This window comes from Engraulis encrasicolus, chromosome 2 (assembly GCF_034702125.1).
Source record: "Engraulis encrasicolus isolate BLACKSEA-1 chromosome 2, IST_EnEncr_1.0, whole genome shotgun sequence".
Taxonomy (NCBI): domain Eukaryota; kingdom Metazoa; phylum Chordata; class Actinopteri; order Clupeiformes; family Engraulidae; genus Engraulis; species Engraulis encrasicolus.
In genome coordinates this window covers 47,628,304-47,635,803 of record NC_085858.1, presented here as the reverse complement: position 1 = coordinate 47,635,803, position 7,500 = coordinate 47,628,304, and the positions used below count along the sequence as shown (strand labels likewise).

The following is a 7,500-nucleotide window of genomic DNA, read 5'->3' as shown; positions in this document are numbered from 1 at the left end:
CTAACCCCACATTGCTCCAGGGACTGTAGCCAATACCCTGTACCTAAACATCTAATAAGTCGCATTGGATGAACGCATCAGCTACCGCTTATGTATCTATGTGTCTATCTATCTCTTAGTAATTCAAGAGATTGCGCTGCACGCTGAGGGCAATCACTCTCTTTAATCAGAAGCGGAGAAATTACACTCTTGTCTGAATGACTACAGACACATCCATAACCCTTCTCCTTGCCAGAAGGTTAAATTTATGCTTGTCTGGAAGTGCTTGTCAAAACCATCCATAGCCGTCTGCGGAAAGGGAGGGAGGGAGGGAGAGAGAGAGAGAGAGAAAGATGGAGAGAGAGAGAGAGAGAGATGTTTGTTATCGTTGTTTGTTGTGTCTGTTGTGTTCAGTCAGCAGTGTGCTGTTTACACCCTACGGCATGCAAAGGTGCTATGGAGGAGCAGGCGTTACTTTGACTTTGTTTTGTCATGGGAAGTTGTTCCACATTTGTCAAACAGTGTTTTGACAGAGACAGTATCTGGAGCGCAACAAACCACCGAAGCAAAACTAAAACGCTCTCGGAAATTTAAAAAAAGGAAAGACTCTTAATTTCATGATTCATAGTCTGATAGAAGTAAGAGATCACAGACGACAAGCACTTTGAATATGAAACGAAATGAAAATGATGAGCAATATGTCTGTGTTTGCCGAGGAGTTGAGTGTCCAAAATCGATACAGGCCAAAATTGCCCCCACTTTTGTGTGCTGACAGTGAAGAGAGATGATTTACTTAGCAATGATTTTCAGAAATCAGCAGAAACAATGTCTGCTGACACCAAACAACCACCTTCTCCCTCTGTCAACCCCAGAGGAGTCAGAATGAGAAGTATGAAAGAATGTGCCTGCAGATTTCTGAGGATAATCAAGTCTGATTGTGCATGAAGGGGTGGTTTATTGCTGAAAATACACAGAAAGACAAACTGTATAGATGTCATTATGACTGGTGGTGGTGGGGGGACAGAACCTTCTTTACCATGTGATGTGAGGGTTTGACCACCAATCAGTAACGAACTCCGCGGGTGCGTTGTGCATCACCACTCTCAACTGTTTGCTGATTGGCAGAACTGTGAGCAAACTGAACTGAGATAGGAGGGTAGGCCAGACTATGTACAGAGTCAAAATCTTTGGGTGGAAGTATGTAGGATGGAGTTGCCAGGCTAGGTTTACAGGCTACGTTTATCTGTATTCTCCTTATTGATTGATATGCCATTGTAATAGGTTGCTATGGGCACCTAACGTGACCAGGTTCCGGTCTGCCTAAAGGGACTTGTCATAATACTCCTAGCATTGAATAGAACAGTCCTTAGGTCTGCCTAAAGGGGGATTTCACCCCCCTCCCCCTTGCAATAATAGAACCCGGAAACAATGGGGCAATGGAACCTCTCCCTCTCTACTCTCTCTGGCCATAATGTGTCTGAAGAGACACAGAATGACAAACTGTATGTCATGTATGTGCAAGATGTCATAATGACTGGCGGTGGTGGGGGGACAGATCCTTCTTTATCATGTGATGTGATGGGTTTGACCACTGGACCAGTTTGCTATACTACGTTTAGCTATATTCTCCTTATTGATTGGCCACAATGTGCACCGTTCTGCAACCCTATCCATCCATCTTGAAGTCGGCCCTAGAGATGTCCTTCTCAGAATGGGAACTCCTTGGGGAAAACTATGAACCCGAATGTGATCGAAGAGACACCAAAGTCACTGTCATTGTCTGCGATAATAAATGAATAAGTAAAGCATGAGAGAGAGACATCTAAGCTATCAGCTATTCAGTAAATCAATCAACCCAGGGGTGAATTTCTCGAAACCAAAGTTGCTTACTACATTAGCTACTTCGTTGCTTTCAATGCATTTTCCCATTGGCAACTACCGAAGTTGCTAACAGGCTAACAACTTCCATTTTGAGAAACTCACCCCAGGGGCGGAGCTATAGGGTGGGGGCGAGCAGGGCATTTGCCCCTGGGCCCAGGGACCTCCTGTATTAGTGGTAGGGGCCCTATTTTGACCCTGGCAAGCCATATAGAAGGCCCTATCAGTGTCTTGCCCTGAGGCCCTGTGTGCATTTGTTCCGCAACTGAACCAACTCCAGTAGCATAATAAAGTAGGTGTTTTGACTATGTTGCATCAGGCACAATATCTGAAGTTTATTCCCACCCCTTCAAGACTTGGTTTGCCCATACAGAACTACATATTAGATGTAATTTGACATGGGTGATTTACAAGTTTGGCCGCCCACCAGAGGTCTAACCTACAGTAGCATACGGGTTCTTATGGAACTGTGTCGTAGCGTTCTGAGCAAATTGAGCCATTCAAACCTATAAAGGCATATAGCTGAATAACATCTTATCAGTCTTCCAGCAGCACTGTGCCATACAGCTTAATAAGCCACGCTCTGCAAAAAGAAATTGTTTTTTTTTAGTCATTTTTGTCCTGCCAAGTAGTGCTAAATCAGAAATACATTACAAGAGGTTATCTGATTTGGCGGTAGCCTACGCATCCTCTCCTTTCTCCTTGAAATTTTCATCAGGGGTGTCCCAGTATGACTGAGTCACCAGGGCCCTAAATAGGGGGCCCACACCGTGTCTGATTTATGTAGATATATGTCTGGGGGGGTCCATTGGAGCTGATTTTGCATAGGGCCCACAATTTGCTGCTACGCCCCCAGATTTTCATTGTGCTGGTTCCTATTTTTCTATCTGGTTTCTACCTCGCTTCAGGAGATGTTAAAATCTGAGATTTATAAGCTTAATGAAAAATAAGGCGAGTTGCCTTAGAGAACACCTTTTACAACTTGTATTTGAGGAGTGTTTAAAGACCTGATCTTGTCTTTTTGACCCCACTCCTTCCTTTGAATTTAAGACTTTCATAATTTTCACAGATTATTACAGTGTATAAACCCTGTCAGGCACCGCACATTTATTTACAGTCGCTAAGCAAAAGACACGAGGTTGCCTTAAGGGTGCTGCATTTCAGTGGAGCACTGGTAATGGACCAGCAGTTTGATGCCAGCCCTAATAACCGACTGCTGCTGTTATGAAGGATCAGCTCAGAACAGCAAATGTCAAATTTAACCGGGGTTGTCTGACTATAACAAGTCCCTTAACTCCAGAAGCATTGTCGGCTAGCAGACATGCTCAGCCTTCAATATCTCAGAGGAAACTTTTCTGTGTTTCTTTTGACCCACGGCTATTGGTATGTGAAAGATGCTGTGAGAGAGATGCTATCGGGGTCAGGGTGTTACCACAGCACAGCCGTTTATTTAGCTAATTAGCTCAAATGCTAAGCCGAGCACTGGTGGTGTTCTGTTGGTGAAATCCTATTAATTCTATTCTACAGGCTTAAAATAAATGTCTTCTCAACACTCTCAACCCAATTTGAGGATTTGCCTGAGGCAAAGCGGGGCAGAATATTTGTATTTAGACCATCACAAGGCTGTTATGAGCAGGCCCGCTGACAAGGGGGTACAAAGGGGTATGCTGTACCGGGCCCAGGGAGATAGGGGCCCATAATTGGGTTCCCGACCGTTACATTGCATGTATTGGTTAGGGGGCCCTTTTGGATGACTTTGTCCTGGGCCCAGCAAAAGCTGTCAGCGGCCCTGGTTATGGGCACTGCAGTGCAACACTCTGACCACTCAATTATGGCTGTTAGCTTTCTATTTCAGAAACTAGACAAGCCCTTCTGAACAGTAATGAACGCTCTGTCACATGTAGGCCAAATACATTGCATAAACAAACTGCAGCCTGTTAGGAATTCACCCATTAATTTCTTTGCTTTGGGCTGGGAGAGCTGTTTAAGTTTCCTCTTCTCTAATGAGCTGAGTACCTGAGAGAAATCCATAATCTGATGTAGGGGCCTATTAGCCTATTAGCCTAGTAAACTAGCCCCACCCGCCAGCGGCCAAAATCATTTTCGCCTGCGAGTGGGTCTAGCCTCGGACAATGCCCATGCCCTGAAACTGACAGAACAATCACAACGCAGGAGATTTGATTTGATTTGTTTTGACTTTTTGGATGCCAAGCTGGCAGGATTTTTAAGGGAGTGATGACGAAGCGTTGGCCAATAGGCACAGACAGTTTGAAAAACAACAGGCTGTTCCCATCAACAATCTTCCCATGTCTCATTGATCGGGGGCCAGACTAAATATTCACATTTAATCTCACATTGAGTCTGGCTTGCCAGGCTATTGGCCTCAAACAGCATAAAAAGGCCCCTGTTGTTAGCCCCACCATCTGACAGTCCTGCATACTAGTTAATGACGCCACTGCCTCGTAAAACAGCCTCCTTGTTTCATGTGATGCAGCAAAAGGCTGAGATTAGTGATGTGTGTGTACCCCCTCCATTCGATCACACAAAATAGCCACACTACAAACGCCATCCCAATGAAATGGGTGTTCTTCGAGGCAGGCATGCTCAGTGGGAATAATATAAATGACCTTTCCGGATTTGTGCTGCTCTGGTGCGCTATGTAATGATTGTGTTTATATCGGAAACGTAAGTGCGCCCAGTCGGATGGAACACAGTCCCACCCACTCAAGCTTGGCCATAGTCGTGCAAGTGCATTTACTCATGTCAGTGCATTTCTGTGTCAGAGAGCGCTGTTAGCTGCCATTGCCGTCGATGATGTGACAAAGTTTCATCTTGCGGGTGACAGGCTGTGAGTAGAGTGACAACTTCTACCAGCACTAAAATACCAGGGGCTGATGCTATATGCATGCTCAGTGACGAGATAAAACGATAGAAGAAAAATGTTTTGGTAACTCGTGTCAGAAATATTCTTGCCTCCTTCCTTCCTTCCTCTTCTCTTGTTTCTCTTCCTTTCTTTCTTTCCTCCTTCCTTCCTTCCTTCCTTCCTTCCTTCCTTCCTTCCTTCCTTCCTTCCTTCCTGACACCTGTCTTTCCACTTGCTTTATCTCACCTCCACCATTTACTGCCTTTAACTGGCAACATTTCAATGGTTATCCTTTCCGCTGCTACCACTACTCTTGTGTCTGTCCACTACGGCAGGGGTTCTTAAACTTCTTTGACCCCTACTTTCCAAGGAACCCCTAATAATCGCACCACAAATTACAGTCTCTTTAAAATTGTAATTTTAATGCATACGTGAGGTAAGAAGTAGGTAACATGCCACTGAATGAATTAAACAAATATGATTGGATTATCGTAGATAAATGTGAAAGATCTTCACAAAACCCAATTTACTTTGCTATTTTCGCATATTGCATAGTAACAAAGTTTTTCAAGGATCACCTGACAATACACCTCAGGGGTCCTCAGACCCCATGTTGAAAACCACTGCCAAAGAGCAGCAGCTAAACCTATTCTCTGCTCTTTCCTAGCAGGATCTGCTACGGGCTCTCAAGTGCAGATCATTACAACGTTTTTTTCAGACACCAGCTCTGTTTCCTGTGCCCTTACTCCTCTCACCTTGTTGGATCTGCTATGGGCTCTCAAGTGCAGATCATTACAACGTTTCTTTACTTTTCATGAACTTTTGCTAATCTTCTCTTCGCTGTTTTTTTTTAATTTATTTCCATTTCCTGTGGCCTTATTCATCTCACCTTGATCAATAATACGTATACAATACATGTAATGATGTGATATCATGATCTGAAGATTCAAACATTTCTAGAGCACAAGGACATATGATAGAACAGCAAGGAAGTGAGCAGAACGAGAGCCCCAGGTTTACATTCAGAAAGTCCTTTATGCATTGCTGAGAATATTTTATTCACTGAGACGTTCAGACATGTTTGTGGATTTTCCAGTTGCTTGAGAATGGCGCCACAATGCTTCTTTTCAATTTTCCTACAGAATGACCTACCCTTCACCTTGCAATTCGCTGCAATGGCCCCTTCATTCAAACAGCCCCATACTCCACACTATATACTATTACATAACCATGGCGGCAATAGATTTTCACTGCACCATATCCGTGTTTCCGTACGCATCTTCAAATCTTCACATACTTCGTTGACCTTGTGACATTCAGCTTTCAAAACCAACAGTCTGCACACATATTCCCTTAAACAACCATGGAGCCATCTTCACTGCACCACCACATTTGTGTTTGCTGTACACATCTCCACATCCTCACATTCTTTCTTGACCTTGTTACATTCACTTTCCAAGGTCAAGGGAAAAGAGATAGGAAAATGGAAATGGGGTGGTGGTGGTGGTGGTGAGTAATTCCTATTGCAGCCCTGGAAGAAGAACAAAAGCCATTTTTTAAAGTTTTAAAGAGTCTTAATTAAAGTCTCTTTAGAATTCTAATGACTTGTTGAATTCACTCACATGATGCAAAATCCCACTGTGGGGATTAAGGTTGTCTGATGCTCCCTGACGCATTCGGGTGGACCTGTCTGACATGTTAATGCCTAACGCAGTGATTGCTATTGAGGACGCTCATTCTACCACTGCTGCGACGACAGAGGCAGCCTTGGTCTTTATCTTCTCTCTGGTGTCGTGACACACGCTGACTCTCCAAATGCCACAGTCTCTGGGCGTTGGTGGTTCTTTGTGATGGAGCAATTGATTTCATTGTTTTGTTCAAAAATATCACAGAGCTTAGGCTGTGTTTGGGATGTGCAACTCTCTGCTGCAGCATAACCATTCATAATAGATTTTGATGTAAGGCTCTTTCCTTTCCTTCATTGTCTGAAATGGGATATCAACTGTACTTTATAAGCGTATGCAGAAATGGGGGGGGGGGTCTCACTTCAAAAAGCTAGTCAGGCGAAGAATTGATTCTCTCTAAAACAGGTAATTTCACAAATGAGCTCATCTCTCTCTGGCTAGAAACGATTTGATAATAGAATTAGCTTGGTCACTGAATGGCTGGAAATCATCTTCTATTCGAAATAGGCCTACTTCTCTCACAATTTGGTTTCCCATGATAACAAACAAGACCAGACTGAAAGGGGTGCAACTTTTCTTTTACCTCATTCTCTGCTTCATTTCATTTATTATGGTATTAATCAGGAGACGTCTACCTAAACTACAAAAAGAGCTGTACAATTTTGTAGACGTGTGTTTACGAAACCCACCACCTGTTGAGACGGCGTCCGTGTTTCACACAGTATGGCAGCAATTAAAAATCCCTTCCACACCTGGTGTCCCAAAGACAATTACTGTACATACAAACAACCTCAGCAGACCTTCCTCCTTACATCTGTGCCAACTAGACTGTGACAGTGACTGTTTGGTTCCCCACATCATATGACGACGCTCTGCGGTGGTAACCAGTGTGATAATTAAGCTGTGTGCATGGTCGTAAAGGAGTGCATGCAGGGCCGCTGACAGCTTTCGCGGGGCCCAAGACAAATTCATCTGAAAGGGCCCCCTACCCTATACATACAATGTAATGGGGACCTAATTCTGGGCCCCCTATCACCTTGGGCCCAGGACAACATACCCCTCTGTCCTCCCTGTCGGCGGGCCTGTGTACATGTT

General features: G+C 44.1%; 1 protein-coding gene across 1 annotated transcript in view; it reads right to left on the bottom strand.

The window, feature by feature from the left end:
- LOC134439867 (ras-related protein Rab-26-like) overlaps nt 1–7,500 on the bottom strand; it is a 226,413-nt gene that overhangs the window by 10,098 nt on the left and 208,815 nt on the right. The gene's annotated exons all lie outside the window — the stretch shown is intronic.